Source organism: Dipodomys spectabilis, unplaced genomic scaffold, assembly GCF_019054845.1.
Source record: "Dipodomys spectabilis isolate Male_0828 unplaced genomic scaffold, ASM1905484v1 ptg000254l, whole genome shotgun sequence".
NCBI lineage: Eukaryota > Metazoa > Chordata > Mammalia > Rodentia > Heteromyidae > Dipodomys > Dipodomys spectabilis.
In genome coordinates, this window is record NW_024870931.1 from 1,112,623 (window position 1) to 1,134,389 (window position 21,767).

At 42.1% G+C, this 21,767-nt stretch overlaps 1 pseudogene; it reads left to right on the forward strand.

Moving 5' to 3' along the window:
• LOC122124914 overlaps window positions 1-20,642 on the forward strand; it is a 31,827-nt pseudogene extending 11,185 nt beyond the window's left edge.
• The last annotated feature ends 1,125 nt before the right edge of the window (window positions 20,643-21,767 follow it).

Here is a 21,767-nt window from a genome sequence, read left to right on the forward strand (position 1 = left end):
TGCTCTTTATTCATGGACAGCAGTATTTTAACTGAGAATGCAAGGAGGAGGATTGGCAAGGCCTTGAAAAAGAGAATTTGCTAGAAGTGGGTGAGACGGTGGTGATAATGCCCAGGATCAGGTGAGCATTTTGGTGATGATTGGGCATGGTGTGTCATTCTTTATCAATATGCTGAGGGGCCATGGGCATGAAGAGGAGGCCTCAATGCCTCCTGGGGTCATTCAGATTACACAGATATAAGCCAGCTAATCTTCCTCTCAATTTCCCAGCATGGAGTTATGGGTCCTGCCTGGAAGGGGACTCATGCCCAAGTATGGACAGCTATCCACACAACATCCAGTTGTGTCCTCTACATTGTTACTACATTGAGAGCAGTGCAGCACAAATCACATGGAGCATGTCTAAATCATTAAAGGGATGGGAAAGTGGTTCTATGTTATATGGACCAAGACAGACAGAAAACACCATATAAGTTCCCTTTCAGAGACCCCACTTCTGTTCAATGGCCAAGAGAACATACAGGAAAACCTCCAGAAGGAGGAGCTATGTTCCTAACCTGGACCCTTCACTGCATGATTTCCCAAAGCTTATGGATACAATAAAACTAAATCTCTCCAAGATCAGGCACGAAGTCTCTCAGAGACCATTGCCCACATCTGTGAGGAGAGCATAGGAGGTAAAATGGACTGTCAAGGAGGGGAATAGCCACAGAGTGTCTCCGTGACATCTCTGGCATCCAGTATTCAGATAATTAGGGAAAGGTTATGAAAGCCTATTTGGTGTGGATAATGAATCATTACAGCAGGTGGCACAGAGGATGGGAAAGCTAGTTGAAGAATACATGGGTCCCATCAAGTCCCAAGATGTGCAGATCTACCATCAAGAGAACTGGACTATATGTTGGATATGTTACATGATAGCCTTTGCTAATGCCAGGTCTTAGACATGTGTTATACTACAGTGACTCTGTTGTCTACTACTACAAATGCATGTAAGAGAGAGAAACTTGATACAGTTGCTGATGTCACCAAGATCATCCTAAGGAAGAACTTCGTAGACATTATCATCTGATTGTGTGTGGGGTCTGGGGTGGGGGGGGGGGTGTATGTGTGGACACTAGAGATTCAAATTTGGGTCTGGACAGTGCCCCTGAGCCTCTTTTGCTCAAGGCTTGTACTATAGCTCTTAAGCCACAGCTCCACTTTCAGCTTTTTTGATATTTTATTGAAGTCTCACAAGTATTTACTTACAAGATAAACTTTAGTTATGAGGTGATATGATTTTAAGGATGATATACTACTATGCAAATGCAATAAATAAAAATGGGAGGTAAAAAGACACTCTAAGGACTATATAGGAAGTTTTATGAAAGCCATGAAAGTATATCTTAAAAAAGTGTTGTTAGTGACTTAAACAGCAGTGCTAAATTTTTTGTCCTGTATAAATGAATGAAGTCAGTTATTTCTGTTTAAATGTATAATGTTATTTTTCTCTTTTTACTGTTTGTAATCCATACTATTAATATTAATAGGTGTAGGAGACTCAAGCTGAGCTGTTGAACCTGGAAAAGGTTTGAGAGGTTGGAACATCACCCGAATAGTACTCAGAAAGCTGAGAGCTGACTATGCAAAGGTTAAAACACAGCTCTGTGAAGTAAGCCAGGCCCAAAGAAATATAAGTCACATGGTTTCCCTTATTTGAAATAACTAGTATATGTCTGAGACAAACAGAAACTGTCAGACAAGTTGATGTTACGTGAAATGAACCCCAAGATAAGGATTCAAATGTTTTTTTTTTCTTTCTTGAGATTGTTTCCAACATATTTATAAAATTATTTCTTTGTTGCTTTGTATGTACCTCCCCACGGTATTAGCCCTGCTTTCACTGTAGTTGATGTTGGTATAATTTGTGGAAAGGAAGGAAAAAAAAACAAATTGTTTAAATAGTTATACTGGTGGACCCATTGCAAGAATGAGATGTACAACACGTTATGTTGAAAAGCGAACTTTACAACTTTGGGGGGATGTAGGAAGACCTGGAGGGAGGGGTGGGGGGCGCTACGTGGGGAGGGATGGGAAATGGGAAGGGATAGGAAGGGAAAACAAAGGAGGAGGCAGCAATGCTTGATAAGAAATGTACTCATTATCTTGCCCATGCAATTGTAACTCCTCTGTATGGTATTTTCACAATAAAAAAAAATATATATATATAAATAGGGTTACAGGTGACCCCATTAAAACAATGAAATGTATAAGATGTTATGTTGAAAAATGAACTTTACAACTTCGGTAGGGGGTGGGGGAAAGGAAGGGGGGTTGAGAGGGGAAGGGATGGTAAGGGGAAACAAAGGAGGAGGCAACAATGCTTGATAAGAAATGTACTCACTATCTTGTCAATGTAATTGTAACTCCTCTGTATGGTATTTTCACAATTTAAAAAAAAAGCACAGCTGTGGAGAGTGTTAAGCTATTGCCCCCTTCCATAGTGCTTTAAAGGCCTTGAAGCCTGGGAGGTAAAAGAATTGACAACTTAACCCAGGAAGCTAGATAAAATAGACCAAATGTCTGGATTTTGTCTAGGTTGCATTCTCCTTTCTCAAAACAAATAGGGAACCAGTGTTTCTCACTCACTGTGGTGGCTCTGATTGCCATATAGAAGCTTCATTTTTGCATGTATCCATGGTAACCTTCCCAGTGTGAATCCAAATAAATATGATTGCTTGTATGACCTGGGGCCCAAGTGCCAGTAAGCCTTGGGACCCCAGGTCCTCATTGATTTTTTTTTCTTTTTCTCTATACCTGTCCGTGTATTTTCTAATTTTCTTCAGCTTGGTATCCTATTGCACTGCCTTGGGTTGCAATTAGCAACAAATATGAATATTCTTGAGTTGTAAAACATAAAGGACTTACAAACTTTCTTATCCCAGATGGCTTCAAACCACAATCCTCAGATCTAAGCCTTCTGAGTAGGATGACAGGCATAAGCCACTGGCAACCAGCATGCATCTGAAGACTTGATGTCAGTGAGATCTTTCTTGGGGAATGTCTGCACATCTCAGTCCTCCTCAGCTCTGTTCCTTCCTGTTACCCAAACAGAGTCAACACTTTCACTCCTTTATGTTCAAAATCCTTGAGGTTAGTGAACTGACTTGCCTGCCATGTACCTCCTTTCTATAAATACAATAGTGGGTTTTACTCCTTACCATCGATTAACTAAATTAACTGGGATCCACACAGAGGTGACATGTCCTTTTCTGGATTGCACACCGTACACCTATGTTTTACTTTATCTAATAAAGTTAACATAACTTACCTTGTTTGAGGGTTCTTAGTTCCCATATTTCTTCCTTCTCATCCCTCTTTCCCTTGCACACTCTGTGTGCAAGGAAGAACCATTTGGAATTCTGAAGAGTGAGTTTTTAGTCATTTTCTGAAAAGCTTTGCCAATGGATCCTGATTTCCAAGTCCTGAGTAACTGGCCTGTAAAGCCTTGTTCTTTAATCTCTCCTCAGCTGACACAAATGACCATATATATCTAAAAAAGGCTTTGGGAAATGAGTTCAGGTTATCAGTTAGGAATCCTTATTACCTGGTCACTGTGCATAAGTTGTTTTTGTTTTTTTGTTTTGTTTTGTTTGAATAGTGTACAATTAGTACCAGAATTAGACTTCCAAGTATTTTTTTTTTAATTCAAAGCTAGCAGGCTCTCTTATTTGAACCACAGATCAACTTCTGCCCCACACTCTTTATCTTCTGGTGGTAAATAGGACAGAAGTTTCCCACAGGAAGCCAAGGGCACTACACAGTATCCTCAAACCTGAGGACTGTGGTTCACAGCCAGCCTGGGCAGGAAAATCAATGAGCCTCCTATTCCCAACTAATCAGCAAAAAGAAGTGGAACTGTGGCTGAAGTGGTAGAGCAGCAACCTTGAGCATAAAAAAAGCTAAGAAAAAGCTAAGAAAAAAAGTTTTAAAAAAAGGTAAGTGAAAAACAGATCTAGCACTAAGACAACCACAAAATAATTTTTTTTAAAAAGTGCAAGAGAGAGGGGGGACCAAGATGGCGACGGGGCAGTAGGGAAACGCCACATCTCTCTCCAACCAAAAAGAGAGTTCGAGTTCCAACGTTTAATCTCCCCAAGAGACCGACAACAACAAAAAGACGAACACTCAGAGAAAAACCAGAGGTGGAAAATAACAAAAAAAGAAAGAGAGGAAAAGAAGAATTTCAGAACAGAGAAGAGGGAAGACCCCTCCCCCAACCTTTACTGGCCACGCGGCAGTACGCCAAGCCGCCGGCCAGCCGGCCCGGCGGGGGCTGCTGGAGCCACAGAGACACAGGGGGCTGCTTGCAGATCACCAGGTACCGGATTGCAGAACAGCGGATCGCCAGGAACAAAGAAACCTACCAGCCGGGAGTCTCCACGAGGATCCCACCCCCACCCATCACTCTCCACCGGAGCGGAGAGGCTCCATCCCGCCAAAGCCGCCCGGCACCAGCAGCGCGACAAAGGGACCTGTCGGCAGACCACCCGCCCAATCGCGATCGCAGCAACCCGGCGGGGGGGGGGGCGCCCAACCCAGCCCGCAACCACCCCAACTGAACTCGGATTGCAACAACAACTGATGACCTACAGGGTGAGTACCCAACAGGGGACAGTGAATCCCTCAAGGGAGACCAGAGCTGGAGGGAATCCCCAGACCCTGACCTAGACTCCCTACCCCAACACCTGGACCACAGGACCCACTAAAACTGGGAACTGTTTGAGAGCTCCACCAGCCGGTGGAGCACACTCTGCTGGCCAGGCCAGAGCAAGAGCGCCCCTGGAAGGGAGCTTAAATGCCCAAGCCAGGAACAGCACCCCTGGGTCAAGACTACCAACAGTAGAAGAAATTTGAACTGTGTCCTCCAGGCTGCATAACCTAGGTGGTATACACATTAGCACAGGCCCAACGAGTGTGCTCCAGGCTGGGGCCGGAACCAGGCCTGGGGACCGGCACCTGAACAAAGCAAAAAGGGTCAGAAGTGGGGCTGTGGCTCAAATGGTAGGGTGCCAGCCTTGAGCTGAAGAGCTGAGGGACAGCACCCAAACCTAGAGTTCAAGCCCACAACCAGCCCAAAACAAACAAACAAAAACACATCAGGAGCCCATAGCAGACTCCAGTATTTGGGAGAGTGCATCCAGAGCATCTGATCGTCCCAAGAGCACCCACAGGAGCAAACACAAGCAGTCTAGGCTGCTCAACCCTTCCAAAGGCGGGAATTGCTACAGCAAAGAGCTGAGAATCCTAAGTAAGTCAGAATAGCAGCTGGAAATAGGCTCCTAACAGAATCCAGATCAGGCACAGACTCTCTCTACCAATACAGAATCAGCAACCAAGCAAAGTCAGACACACCAAAACAAGATTGAAGAGCAGTCTCCTGAACCCCCATGCGAAAATCACAGAGAAAAATCACAAGGTTTACCACTACCCAGGACAGCAAGCTCACCTCAAAAGCCAGCAGCCACGCAGGGGAGAGCCCCAGTGGGAGCAAAGCAGGAATGGAAGACAAAAACTACATTCAAGGGTTGCTGGAGGCAATGACTCAAGAAATAAAGCGAGAAATGGATCAGAAATTGAAAGAGCACAAGGATGAACTATCAAAAGATATACAGGACATCAAACAAAAGTTGGATGCAAAAATAGAAGCTGCACAAACCTCAGTAAGAAGTGAGATAAACGCCAAATTAGAGGTAATGCATACTCATCTCACCTCATTGAGAGGTGAGATCAGTACTCTGAGAACCAACATTGAATCCATAAAGGGATCCATTTCCACCATGCAAACCACAATAGAAGCCACGGTCAACAGAGTGAATGAAATGGAAGGTAGAGTGTCAGATACAGAAGACAGAATACACCAACTGGCCCAAAAAGTGACAGATATGGAAAAATCACTCAAATTAAACCAAAGGGAAATTCAAGAACAAGCAGATAATGCTAAAAAATTTAACCTTCGCATAATCGGAGTGGACGAAGGTGAGGAATTCCAGAGCAAGGGAATGCAACACCTATTTAACAAGATAGTCAATGAAAATTTTCCCCACCTCAAAAACGACCATCTTAACTACATCACAAAAGCTTATCGAACACCCAACAAGCAAGATCCCAGGAGAAACACTTCTAGGCACATTATAGTAAAAATGATGGATCTGAATAATAAGGAAACAATCCTGCATGCAGCAAAAATGAAGAAGGAGCTATACTACAACGGGAAAAAAATTAGAATCACTGCAGATCTCTCCACACAAACAATGAATGCAAGAAAAGCCTGGGAAAGCACCATATGAGCCCTGAGAGCCAATAACTGCCAACCCAGACTGATATACCCGGCAAAGCTAGCATTTACATTCGATGGAGAACTGAAAACTTTTAATAGCAAAGAAAAACTAAATGAATACATAAACATTAAGCCAGCATTACAAAGAATTCTAAGAGGGGGGACACAACCTGAAGAAAGCAACCAGGAACTGGGACCTGCCCCAAACAGGCATTACTCAAAGTCTAACTGAGCAAGCACAGGAGGAAAGGAAAAAAGAAAAACTTAGGAAAACGGAATGGCAGGGACAACAATGCATCTCTCTATACTTTCTCTTAATATAAATGGGCTGAATTTGCCAATTAAAAGAAAACGAACTGAGGACTGGATCAGAAAACAAGACCCATCCATCTGTTGCCTTCAGGAGACCCACCTCTCAGCCAAACATACAAACAAACTCAGAGTGAAGGGGTGGAAAAGGATCTACCAATCAAATGCCCCCAATAAGAAAGCAGGTGTAGCTATCCTGATATCTGACAAAATAAACTTTTCATTAAAATCAGTACAGAAAGACAAGGACAGACACTACATATTAATAAAGGGAACAATCCAAGAGGAGGATATAACCATCATCAACTTATATGCCCCAAATATCGGTGCACCCAGATATGTTAAACAAATGCTCTCAAACTTACAGAATAAAATAGATCCCAATACGATAATACTAGGAGACTTTAACATGCCACTCTCACCAAAGGACAGGTCTACCAACCAGAGGATTGGCAAAGAAGCTACCGAATTAAGTGAGGCCATACTTCAAGCGGAATTAACTGACATCTACCGAGTATTTCACCCTAAAAGAACACAGTACACATTCTTCTCAGCAGCTCATGGAACTTTCTCCAAAATAGACCATATCATAGTTCATGCAAGGAACTTAAGCAAATACAAAGGGATCGACATAATCCCCTGTATCCTATCTGACCACAGTGGAATCAAGCTAGCTCTCAATAACAAAGCATACCGCAGAAATTTCTCTAATACATGGAAATTGAACAGCACACTCCTTAACAAGGCCTGGGTAACAGAAGAGATAAGAGAAGAAATAAAGCATTTCCTACAACTCAATGAAAATGAAAACACCTCACAAAGAAACTTGTGGGACACAGCAAAAGCAGTCCTGAGGGGCAAATTTATTGCCCTCAGTGCCCACATCAAGAGAATGGAGACAGACCAAGTAAATAATCTCATGTTGCAACTAAAACAGCTAGAAAAACAAGAAAAAATGGGACCTAAAGCTACTAGACGAAGCCAGATAACCAAATTGAGAGCAGAGATTAACCAATTAGAAAATCAGAAAACCATAACCAAAATAAACCAAACAAAAAGCTGGTTCTTTGAAAAAAATAAACAAAATTGATGGCCCGTTGGCAAGATTAATTAAAAAAAGAAGAGAGGAAACCCATATTAATAGGATTAGGGATGCCACGGGAAACATCACAACACGTACCCAAGATATCCAAACAATTCTAACAGACTACTTTCAAAAGCTATACTCTCTAAAGGAAGAAAATCTGGCGGAAATGGATGCATTTTTAGAGAAATACAAGTTACCCAAACTGAGCAAAGAAGAAGTTAACCAATTAAATAAGCCAATATCCTATAATGAGATACAGGAAGCTATCAAAAGTCTTCCAACAAAAAAAAGCCCAGGACCAGATGGATTCACAGCAGAATTCTATAAGACCTTTAAAGAAGAAATAATACCCATACTCCTCAAGCTCTTCAGAGAAACAGAGAAGGAGGGAGCTATCCCAAACTCATTCTACGAAGCCAATATCACACTCATCCCCAAACCAGGCAAAGACCCAACCAAAAAGGAGAATTACAGGCCAATCTCCTTGATGAACACAGATGCGAAGATCCTTAACAAGATTCTAGCTAACAGAATCCAGAAACACATTAAAAAAATAATACACTATGATCAGGTAGGCTTCATCCCAGAGACACAGGGATGGTTTAACATACTTAAGTCAATAAATGTAATCCAGCATATCAACAGAGCCAAGGTCAAGAATCTCATGATTATCGCCACAGATGCAGAAAAGGCCTTTGATAAAATTCAACATTCATTCATGCTAAAAGCTCTGGAGAAAATAGGAATAGAAGGAACATTTCTAAAAACAATAAAAGCCATTTATGACAGACCAATAGCCAATATTATACTTAATGGGGAAAAGCTACAACCAATCCTCCTAAAAACAGGAACAAGGCAAGGATGTCCACTGTCTCCACTCCTCTTCAACATAGTCCTAGAACCCTTAGCCAGGGCAATAAGGCAAGAAAAAGACATTAAAGGGATCCGCATAGGGAAAGAAGAAGTTAAACTATCCCTTTTTGCAGACGACATGATACTATACCTCCACGATCCCAAAAACTCCATCCCCAAACTTTTAGAAATCATAAGTCACTTCAGCAAAATAGCAGGATACAAAATAAACCCACAAAAATCAGTTGCCTTCCTATACACTGATAATGCACAAGAAGAGAGGGAAATGAAGGGAGCAACCCCATTCACAATAACCTCCCAAAAAATAAAATATTTAGGAAGTAACCTAACCAAAGATGTAAAAGAACTATTTAATGAGAACTATAAAAAGTTAAAGAAAGAAATTGCAGAAGACACTAGGAAATGGAAAGACCTCCCATGCTCCTGGATAGGCCGACTTAATATAGTAAAGATGGTGATACTTCCAAAACTAATATACCAATTCAATGCAATTCCTATTAAAATCCCAATGACGTACATCACTGAAATACAGAAAACAGTCCAAAAATTTATATGGAACAACAAAAGACCTAGAATAGCCAAAACAATTCTAGGGGATAAAGACAATATGGGAGGGCTATCCATGCCGAACTTCAAACTCTACTACAGAGCTATAATCACAAAGACAGCATGGTACTGGCACAAAAACAGACCCGAAGACCAATGGAACAGAATAGAAGATCCAGATATAAATCCACAGGCCTACAGCCAGCTGATATTAGACAAAGGAGCCAAAGACATACAATGGAAGAAACACAGCCTCTTCAACCGCTGGTGCTGGGAAAACTGGGCAGCCACATGCAGAAAACTAAAAGTGGACCCCAGCCTATCACCATGCACCAACATCAACTCAAAATGGATTAAAGACCTTAACATTAAACCTGAATCTCTGAAACTACTACAGGACAGAGTAGGAGAGACACTTGAACTAATAGGCACAGGAAGGAACTTCCTGAACAGAGTCCCAGGGTCACAACAAGTTGGAGAGAGACTCGACAAATGGGACTACCTTAAAATAAAAAGCTTCTGCACAGCTAAATCTATCGCAACTAAGCTAGAAAGACAACCAACTAATTGGGAAAAAATATTTACCAGCAATATATCAGACAAGGGGTTAACATCCTGTATATACAGGGAACTCAAGAAACTAATCCCTCCCAAACCTAACAAACCAATTACTAAATGGGCAAGGGAACTAAAGAGGGACTTCTCAAATGAAGAAATAAAAATGGCAAAGAAACACATGAGGAAATGTTCATCATCCCTGGTGGTGAAGGAAATGCAAATAAAGACAACCCTGAGATACCACCTTACCCCAGTCAGGAATGTCCCACATCCACAAATCAGCCAACGACAAATGCTGGAGGGGATGTGGAGAAAGAGGAACCCTATTACACTGCTGGTGGGAATGTACACTTATACAACCACTTTGGAAAGCAGTCTGGAGGGTCCTTAGAAAGCTAAAGATTGACCTCCCTTATGACCCAGTCATACCACTTCTAGGCATCTACCCTGAACAACAGGAACCAATATACAAGGACACGTGCACCTCCATGTTTATTGCAGCACTGTTCACAATAGCTAGGGTATGGAAACAACCTAGGTGCCCCACCACAGATGAATGGATCCAAAAATTGTGGTATCTGTACACAATGGAATATTATGCAGCCATTAGAAATGACAAAATAATGGCATTTGCAGGGAAATGGATGGAGCTAGAAGGAATCATGTTGAGCGAGGTAAGCCAAGAACGAAGAGACAAACGGTACATGGTCTCCCTGATAAGTGGATGCTAAATCCAAAAGATTAGGTGATACGACAAAACTAACAGGACTTAAGAAACAAAGAACTCCCGCTCATCTGGTTGAACCACTACTAAATATCCCCATGCTGCTGATCACAAATATGGTATATAACATGTGAACACTGTTATATATTACAGACTGTGGTAGACAATTTGCTCCAGGGAAGTTAGAATGAACTTGTGACTTTGAAATTATGTAATCATTTAATCACAATCAAAAAAAAAAAAAAAAGAACCTCGGGGAAGGGAGGGAGGGAGGGGATGGTAGGGGGAAAACAATGGAGGGGGTAACAATGTTCAAGAAGAAGTGTACTCATAACCTCACTCATGTAACTGTAACCCTCTGTATAGTAGCTTTACAATAAAAAAAAGAAAGAAAAAAAAAGTGCAAGAGAGCACAGAGTCTTAAAAATGATAAAAATTAACAAGAAACGGGTGGCTCACACTTGAAATTCTAGCTACTCAAAACACTGAAATTGAGCATTACTATTCCAAGCCAACCAGGACAGGAAAGCCCATTGTGTGTGTGTGTGTGTGTGTGTGTGTGTGTGTGTGTGTGTTCCTTTCTGGGATATGATCTACAAGTTTTTGCTTGACCATTTCCAATCTTTTGGAGGTTAATTTGAGATAAGAGTCTCATGAACTTTCCTTGTCTCCTGACAATGAACCGCAATCAGTATAAGTCAGGACCTTGTGGGAGTGTCTATACTTACCTCCTACTAACCACCAAAACCAAAAAATGAACCAAATTGCAACTGTTACTAAAGTTTTAGAGCATTCTATCCTTCAGCAGGATTGGTGAGGCCCTAAAAACAAGACAGAGAACCAACAAATAAATAAATGTATTTGAAGAAGAAAAGAGCCAATTAGTTTTTTATAATATAGACTCATATCTTTAATCCAAGCTGAAATGTAAAGATCACAGTTCGAATCCAGCCTGGGCAGGAAAGTCCAACTAACTTCTTTTTGAGTGTGCTAGACATGGGCTTGAACTTGAGGGTTTTTACTCAAGTTTAAAAATACTACTTCCTGTATCATGTGCTGAATTGGAGATGAGACTGATGGACTTTCTAGCCCAGGCTGGCTTTAATCTGTAATCCTTAGATTTTAGGATACTGTGTAGTGCCTTGGTTCCCATGGGACTCTTATTTACTATTAACCACTAAAAGAAAAATAGAGGCGGAAGTTGAGCTGAGGCTCAAGTAGTAGAGCCTGCTAGCTTTGAAATGAAAAACAAAATACCCAAAACAAAACAAAACAACCCTCAGCGAGAGTCACTAGGCCTTGAATTCAAGCCTCCTCCCCCCCAAAAAAAAGACCTCAGGAGTTGAGTTTTTGTTCCTGCTAGCTTTGAGCAAAAAACAAAAGGCCAAAAATCTCATGGACAGTGAAGTAGTGTGGCCTAAATATAGAGCCTGCTAGTTTTGATCTAAAAAAAACAAGCCAGGTGCCTCTGGCTCATGCCTGTAATCCTTGCTACTCAGGAAGCTTAGATCTGAGAATCACATTTGGAAGCCAGCCTCGGCTAAAAGGTCCCCTGGTGACTGTTTTTTCCAACTAAGTAGAAGTGGCACTATGTCTGAAAATAGTAGTGTGCCTGCTGTGTCCCTGATGGACAGTTCCTAGGCATTGAGTTCAAGCCCCAAAACTGACAATATCAATAAATTAATTAAATACTGAGCATAAATGAGTAGGCCCTAATAATAAAGGACATGAACTTTGAAAAAGGGGGAAGGGACAATCAAATAAGGGAAAAGGTGGAAAGGGAGCATATTAAGGCCTTCTAAATCAAAACTGTAATTCTACCTGCTCAGATTACTGAAAACTGAGGACTTTGGTTCAAGCCAGCCCAGGAAGGAAAGTACAGGAGACATATTTTACTGTGTTCAGTATGGGGGCTTGAACTTGCTATGTTTTGCTCATGGCTACAGGTCTACTTCTTCCAACCTCTAGGTGGTTATTAGAGATAATTGTCTCATTGACTTTCTTGCCCAAGACTGGCATTGAAACATGATTCTCAGATTTCAGTCCTTTCTGTAACGCTCTTGACTTTCTATTGATATTCTAATCTCCTATTAACCACAAAAAAATGCAAAAGTTGAGCTGTGGCTCAAGTAGTGAAACCAGCTACTATTAAGGTAAAAATAAATAAACCTCAAGGAAAGTCATCATGACTTAATTTCAAGACCTAAGAACCACTACTCAATTAAAAAGAAATAGAACCTCAGTCACTGTGACCTGAGTTTAAGCCCTAGAAAAAGAGCTGCAAAAAAGAAAAACAGCCTGTAGTTTACCTGTGGTCAAAGTTGTAGGTCATGGTAGTTTCAAGGGAAACAAAAAATCAGCATAATAGCTAGTGCCTAATAACAAATGCCAAAAAGAAAGAAATAATAAATAACTGAAAAGGTGAAAGAAGAGGTAATTAAAGATTTGTAAATGTTGACTCACACTTACAATTCTGAATGCTAAGGAAACAGAAATCTGTAGGACATGGTTCAAAGCCATACTGGACAGGAAAGTCCATGAAACTTGCTTCAGTGTGTTCAGTCGAGGGACTTAAAATTGAAGTGTTTTGCTCAAGGCTACAGCTCTACTATCTTCCACCTATTAGGTTGACTGGAGATAAGAGGCTCATTGACTTTCCTGCCCAGGCTGACTTTGAACTCTGATCCTCAGATTTCAAGCCTCTCTGTACTGCCCTGGACTACCCATGGAATTCTTGCCTCATATTAATCACTTAAAAGGCAGAAGTTTAGCTGTGGCTCAAGTAGTAGAGCCATCTACCCTTCAGTTAACTAAGTAAATCAATAAAACCTCAGAAAGAGAGGAGAGGAATGAGAGTGAAAGACAGAACGTCTTACAATAAGCAAAAGGAAAGAAATGTATATATCACCTGGAAGAAATAATTGTATTGTCAAAGCTTATAGAATTGTATTGTCAAAGCTTACAGAATTCACAAACTTTATCGACCATAATAATGACAATTTGCATTGTGAAGGTTAAAATATGTTTGTGACTTCAACTAAATATCACTATTCCACAATATTCTGAAATAAGAGAAATTTAGGTAATCACCTAATCTCAATAATAGTAAAAATCTCAGAAAGAGTCACCAGGCCTTAATTTCAAGCCCTAACACCAACGTGCCTAACTCCAGCCAAACACACACACACACACACACACACACACACAGAGCAGGAGCTGAGTTCTCACGCTTGGAGCAGAAGCCAAATGAAACAAAAAGTAGACTGTAGTAGACCTATGGCTTAAGTAATAAAGCAAGCTGCTTTTAAGAGAAAAGAAAAGAAAACTTGAGTATGAAGGCAAGGCCCTAAGCCCCTGACTCTTCCCAGAATGGAAATCAGTCATGGAATCCAACAGAACGTGCCCCTTCAGTTCTAGGCCCTCCTATCAAAAATAGATGGTAGGCTTGTTCTTGGCTTCTGGCACAAGTACCTTGTGTAGAGGAAGCCCCTCCTCTTGCTTCCTGGATCCCAGGGTTCAGCCTCTCTTGTGAGTCAGGGTGGGAGGTGGATGGCAGTGTGGCAAGAGGTTCCAAATAGAGTGGCAGCTGTGCTAATTGACTTGAGGCTGACAGCTGGATGCCAGGGCTAAGTGATAACAGGTTGCTATCTCTGATTACCCAGCAGTAGGCAGACTGAGTTGGAGCACGTGCTGGCTCTGCCTATCAAGTCCACCCCATCTCCTCTGCCCCGTAACAACCAGAGGTTTAAATGGGGATCTGAGTTGGCTGTGTCAGATTCCTGCTCCCCAGCCCTACCTGTTTTCCTCTGTGTACACCACTGCTGAGGACACGCATCCAACTGCTTTGCAGCCCTACACCGTGAGGGAGATCATGTACATACAGGCAAGCCACTGTGGCAACCAGATTGGCGCAAAGGGGAGCATGACACTGGCCTAGGATCCTAGTCTCAAATTTAGGGGGATGAGGATGAAGAGGACAGGGTTGGAGGGTGCAGGTGGTGGTGGTCATGTCTAGGCTGAGGTAGGTGGGGCTCCATAGTAGTCCCTAACCTCCTAGAAATCAAGTCCCCCAGATAGTTTCCCCAATTTCCCTAATTTGTGTGGGCCAGGTGGGTGTGGTTTTTTAAGCAAGGCTGGGGTGGTTTCAAATCCCTTGCATGTCTTAGTCTTACCTGAGACTCAAGTCATTGTACTTAGTTTCCTGGGAATAGACTAATGCATTTTTGGTCTGATTTGAAAGAAAGGAGTGCAGTGTCTTTGAGCTGACAGATACAGAGTATTCCCTTTTTGTCAACTGATGAGTATTAGATAATTGAGAACAGTTCACCCACCTTAATGCAAATTTCTCTGAGTTTTCATGCCCTATCTCAGTTCCCTTAAGTTGGGTGTTTTCTAAGTCCGTGGTTGTCGGTGTATGCTCTGAGGACCCTTGGGGTTCTGGAGACCCTTCTAGCTGAGTCTTCAAGTTACTGCTTTGGCAATTTCATGTCCATATAAGGCCAGGTTCTCATCATAGAATCCAAACAGAATATGGTATCCCGTAAGATGGAATAAACATAGGAGAACCCAGATGTCTTCTATTCAGCCAGAGAGCAAAGAGATTAACAAAACTAAAATACCATCAATTTTTGTGCTTTTTTTAATTTAAAAAATTAATTTTTTTACAAAAATATTTGTGTCAACAGGACTTGGGTTTCTTATAGTTATTTTAAAATCCATTGTTTGGACAGTTAACATTCTAGGCCATAATACACTTCTAGTTCCATCTCAGTTTTGGGAAATGCTAAGCGATGAGCACAACATTGACTGCACTGGCAACTATTATGTAGACAGCAGCTTACAGCTGCAGAGAATCGAGGTATATTACAACGAGGCAGCTAGTGAGTGTCTCCTGTCTGGCTTCCAATACTGTGGCAGAATAGGTCCCTGGGGAATACTAATGACAAGGAAGGAGTTCCTGCCTTTCTTAGGGTGGTATTGTAGTTCGAATTTGGGGCCTCAATCTTGTAAGTCAAGTGCTGTATCCACCTGAGCCCCTCCACCATATATTTTGTTTTAATTTTTTAGTATACACTTGTGAATTTCCTCAGGAAAGCCTTTTACTGAATTCCCCCTACCTGTACTTGCTGACTAGCCACACCTGGATTTTTTTTTTTTTGTCATGGAGCTTCAACTCTGGGCATAGGCATTGTCCTTCATCTCTTCAATCTTTCTTTTCCTTTTATTACCAGGGGTTCCTTTTTTAGAACTCTCTGGGCTTCTGGGATAACTCCTTCTAGCTTAGTTTAATTCATTAATTCTGCTTGTTGTAACATATTTGGAAATTTTAAGTTTTTATGTTTACTATGCGTGAGCCGCAAAACCGCTTGTGAAGTTGTAGGAGTTTTTGGAGGCAGCGTCACATCAGATGATTGATTGGGGCATCGCCCACATTTAATCTTTGGTCCTAGTCTTTATTGTTTAGAGAAGTCATCTCTATTGGACTGGAAAGAAACAACATGCTCTGTTCACGGATAAATAGAAAAATAGCCAAAACGAGAATAAAAGCAATGAATGTACAGCCAAGAAGAATATAGTAAGAATAAAGGTAGAGGCTATAAAGGTGCAGCCAAGTGTATGGGAAGCCTTGAACCAACACCCCCTTCCTGCAGGCATGCTTCCTTAAAGCTCTTTGTCTAAGGCGATCTCATGCAGACTCCGCAGGAGGTGGCATGACACCAACTATTTCAGGTAGTTTCTTGGAAATGAGAGTCTCCCAGAATTTCCTGCCCCAGCTGGCTTCAATCTGCGATCCTAAGATCTCAGACTTTTGAGTAGCTAGAATTTCACCCTTCAGCAACCAGAGCCCAGTTGCATTGCCCTCTTTAAAATACAGATTAAATTTCTAAAAAAAAATTTTGAAATTGAAAATTTTAAAATTTTAAAGAGGGATGTTCAGTCATTAATATATATGTGAATAGTCCAAATCATAAAGCATAAATAAAGTGTCTCACCCTGAAATCTATAACACTTCTGGACTTCAGCATTTTGAATATGAATACTTAGCCAACAATAAATTCTTTTTAAGGTTTTTAAAGTAAAAAACATTGTTGTGATGTAGAAAAACCCAATAATAATTTGTAAACACTGCTTTTAAGTGATATATATTGTCTTTCCTAATACAAACAACCTTACTGAAGTCTACAGAGTAGATTGTCAGTTTTTGTAACTGTCAATGTGAAATTCATTTAATTTTATATGAAGAGTTTCCATTCTACATCATTGTATACAAACAGAATCGTAGATAATTGGTTTTCCTGTGTAATAAACCAATGAAAAAGTGCAAACAAAAGGACAGAGCTATTTAATGTATTTGAGTTTTATAGATCTACATTTGGGGATGTCCTCACCTTCGTATTTTGTGGTGATATTGCTTAAGTAAGATATAAGACTTTAATCTTGTGGTTCCTTGGTTGAGAGTCGTTGTGTGGAATTGTGTCACTGATACGAACAGTATTTTATGTTGTGTCTTTATTAGATCCTGTATATCAGGCAGGATGGCCAGTTTTCTTCATGTCATTGTTTAGGAAGGGGGCAGTCTCAAACTCATGTTTATATCATTTTAACTGATATCCCTTTTGAAAAATCAGGTTAAATGGCAAATTGCAAGTAATTGCCCAAGGTTGCTCTGAGTATTTGAATACAGGGAAATGTGCTATTTGATAACAATTATTGAAAAATTATAACACAAGAAATATGAATTTTATGTATTTTCCCCAGGAAAGCATTATACTTGAATTTCCCCTACATCTACTTGCTGAAGAGCCACACCTGGCTCTTTTGTTTTATTTGTTTGTTTTTTTTTTGTCGGCAGTGGCACTTAAACTCTGGGCCTATGCACTGTGCCCCAACTCTTCTGTTCAAGACAAGCAGCCCTACCACTTAAGCCACAGTGCCATTTCTGGTTTTCTATCAGTTTATTGGAGATAAGAGTCTCACAGACTTTCCTGCCCAGGTTGGCTTTGAACAGTGATGATCTCCAACTCCACAGTTGCTAAGATTATAGGCATGAGCCACTGGTGCTCTGCACCTAGCTACTTTTAAATGGGGAAGGGAAGGTATAGTGGGAGAACAACAAAGGAGTGGGTAACAATGTTCGACAATAAATGTTCTCATTTCCTTACTCATGTAACTGTAACTCCTCTTTACAATAAAAATAAAATTAACAAAAAAGAGAAAGCTTCTTGCTGATAGACAATGATGACTCACACCAATAATCCTAGCTACTCAGGAGGCTGAGAAATGAGAATCATCGTTCAAATCCAGCCTGGGCAGGAAAGTCCCTGAGAACCTTATCTACAATAAACAACTCAGAAAACTGAAAGTTGGACTGTGGCTCAAGTGATAGAGTGCTAGCCTTGAGCTGAAGAGCTGAGGGACAGTGCCCAGGCCCAGAGTTCAAGCCCCACCATGAACAACAACAACAAAAAAAAGGTGTTGTTATCTTTCTTTTGCCCCATTAGACTCAAAGCCTGATGCTCATCTTTGCCTCCTGAGTAGCTGAGATTTCAGCCACCATGTCCAAAGCAAAGGAATAAAATGCATGGAAATAGACAACTGCAAACGTCCTTAAAGTTGCTGAAGCCTCTTGCATGGTGATTCATTCTTAAGATACCTTTTCTGTTTCCATGTCTGAAATGCTGTAATTTATATAATGAATGCTGAGAGCCACTTAGAATCATAAGCTCTGCTCCTAAGTTCCTTGTCAAGTATAGGCCCAAGTCAACTCTTGTTCCCACAGGCAACAAATATGTTCCTCGGGCCATCATGGTGGACCTAAAGCCTGGCACCTTAGACTTAGTAGGATCAGAACCATAGAGTTTCAGTCCAGACACTTCATATTTAGTATGTCAACATGGTCCATAGAAGATGGCTAACAGGCACCCCTCCTTCCTAACATCCAGACACTCCAGTTCCCAGAGCTGAGCTGAGCCTTTATTCATCTAGATATCATCCTCACCTAACCCACCTATTTCAGTCCACAGGAATCATGTCCCTGTCCACTCAATCAGCAAAGATAAATACCAGTCTGCAAACAGCCTCTGAAGGGAATGATCAGCGAGCAGGGAACGCTTCCAACAAGGTTTCAACGTTGCTGGCCCTTTCAAATACCTGGCAATAACAGGGAACCATTTCAGGACACCAGAAATCAAAGCACAGCTATGTGTGAGCAAGGTGCAGACAAGTGCCTGCAGCTTAGCTTCCCTCTGACCATTCTGTTCTCCTGTTCCTCCTGTGAAAGTAAGTACTTTTCCAGTATTGAGGCAGGCTCTGTTCATTTTTTTTGGTCGGTCGTGGGGCTTGAACTCTGGGCCTGAGCACTGTACCTTAGCTCTTCAGCTCAAGGTAAGCACTCTACCTCTTGAACCACAGCAACCCTTCTGGCTTTTTCTGTTTATGTGGTGTTGAGGAATCGATCCCAGGGCCTTGTGCATGTGAGGCAAGCACTCTACCACTAAGACCCCTTCCCATCACCAGGCTCTGTTCATTTTTAGAAGTACGTGGTTTGGGTTAAAATGTATCTTCCTCCACATTGTCTTTACTTTCTTTAGAACCTGGTTGATTTGTAGGGTCCCAGATACATTGAAAACATTTCCTGGGGGCTAGGAAGGTGGCTCAGCAGTACCGTGCTTGCCTGGCATGCATGAGGCCCTGGGTTCGATTCCTCAGCACCATATAATCAGGAAAAAAAGCCAGAAGTGGTGCTGTGGCTTAAGTGGTAGAGCACTAGCCTTGAGCTGAAGAGCTGAGGGACAGCGCCCAGGCCCAGAGTTCAGGCCCACGACTGGACCCCAAAAAAGAAAACATTTCCTTTATTTCACCAGTGTATCTAAAATAATAGCCAAAGTTGCTCAGAGGAACCTATAGTCTTCACAATACATATAGCAAAGTCATTATTCCTGGAGTATATGTCTCATCATGTCTTTGTGTCTGATAGGCCAGAACAGAGCAGGCAATAACTGGGCCAAGGGCCACTACACAGAGGGAACCGAGCTGGTGGAGTCAGTGCTGGAAGTGGTGAGCAGAAAGGTGTGTCTGCCTCCAGGGTTTCTAGCTGGCCTACTCCCGGGGAGGTGGCACCAGGTCAGGCATGGGCACCCTGATTCTCAACAAGATCCGAGAGGAGTTCCCAGACAGCATCATGAACACCTTCAGTGTCATGCCCTTGCCCAAGATGTTGGACACTGGCACCTTAGACTCAGTGAGATTGGAACCATTTGGCCAGAGTTTCAGACCAGACAACTTCATATTTGATATGTCATCATAGTCCATGGGAGATGGCTAACGGGCACCCCTCCTCCCTAACATCCAGACACTCTAGTTCCCAGTGCTGGGCTGAGCCTTTATCCACCTAACCCTATCATCCTCACCTAACCCTACAACACCATCTTGTCTGTCCACCAGTTGGTGGAAAATGCAGATGAAACGTTCTGCATTGACAACAAGGCCCTGTATGACATCTGCTTTTGCACCCTGAAGCTGCCCATGCCCACCTATGGAGACCTGAACCACCTGGTGTTGGCTACCATGATCAAGGTCACCACCTGCCTGCGCTTCCCTGCCCAGCTGAATGCAGACCTGCGCAAGCTGGCTGTGAACACGGTGTCCTTGCCCTGCCTGCACTTCTTCATGCCTGGCCTTGCACCCCTGACTAGCCGTGCCAGCCAGCAGTACAATGCTCTCTCAGTGCCCAAGCTCACCCAGCAGATGTTTACACCAAGAACACGATGGTCACCTGTGATCGCCGCCATGGCTTCTACCTGACAGCGGCTGCCATCTTCCGAGGCCGCATGTCCATGAAGGAGGTGGATGAGCAGATGCTCAACTTGCAGAACAAGAACAGCAGCTACTTTGCAGAATGGATCCCCAACAACGTGAAGACACTTGTGTGTGACATCCCCACACATGGCCTCACGATGTTGGCCACATTCATTGGCAACAACATGGCCATCCAGGAACCCTTCAAGCACACCTCAGAGCAGTTCAGTGCCATGTTGCAGCACAAGGCATTCTTGCACTGGTATACAGGTGAGGGCATGGATGAGATGGAGTTCACTGAGGTTGAAAGCAACATCAATGACCCGGTGTCCAAGTACCAGCAAATCAAAGATGCCACTGCTGATGAACAGGGGGAATTTGAAGAAGTCTTGTGGAAGAAGAGGTTTAAGACTTCCCATTGCTAACAGTGCAACAGGAATGCCAGAGCCTGCCTACTGCTTCTCAAATAAATGGTGCTTTCCTGAGCTACTGTTGTCCTGCAGTGGGACCTTGCTATGTATCATCATGCTCAGCCTTCTCTGTCAGGAACTCACTGACAGTGAATGTAAAAATGCAGATTTCTTTTAAATATGATTGTTTTAAAACCCTATTTGTATAAATAAAGAAGTATACATTTTATACCCTGAGCCCTTATTCTTCTTTAGAATCCTTTTTATTCTTTCAGTGTATTTGAAATATAAATTTGGCCAGAAGGATTTAATCTTAGCAATATAGGACTGGTGCTCAAGAGGAGTATTAAATTCATGGTTTTTCTGCTATTTTGAAGAGGAGGATGACAAGTGCCAATGTTGTTGTTTTTCCCCCTGGCCCAGTTTTATAGTTTTCAATCTCTCAAAAGCATGCAAGTAGCAAAAAAGCAGTTTGAAGAGAAAGAAAACTAGATCCAGATGCTACTTCTCCTTCAGACAACTACAGGTTCTTGTCTCATGTCCCATCAGAGGGATTTCAGTCACATTCCCCAGAAACAGTATCAGGAACACTGATCCCTGTGTTTAGAGTTCAGTTGGCAATGAAGCAGCACTCACAGGATGAGTGCAAGTTCCTGGTTGCCAGGGTAGTTTCTCAAGGTGTCTGGCAGCTTTAAGTACAGAAGTGATTCTAGCTGTTTGAGGGAGTGAGAGGCTGAGAAGCTGACCAGTCCCATAGTGTATCAAGAACTGCTTGACACAGTACTTCCAAGTCAAACAGAGGAGGGGAGACATGGCCTCTCCCAATGACCCATTCTCATGTTCATTTTTCCAGCAGTCAAAGCTGTCTGAGGCCCACAGGGTGTTGTAAGGATATAAGGGATGGATGGATCTAGCCTGTTGGGTATGTTTACTTTACATGAGTGAAACAGAAATCTCAATTGCTTAGAACCTACAATGGCCAGGAAGAGGGTGAACACTTCTGTTTTCACTGGAGGCCAAATCAATCACTGGTTCTTTTTGCCAGAATCTTTCACTCTTCTTTCAGTGAGGCTCCAGGCAGGTTGTCTGTGCCAAGCATTCCTCCATGGCCACCAATAACCTGTAAGAGTACGTTTTTCT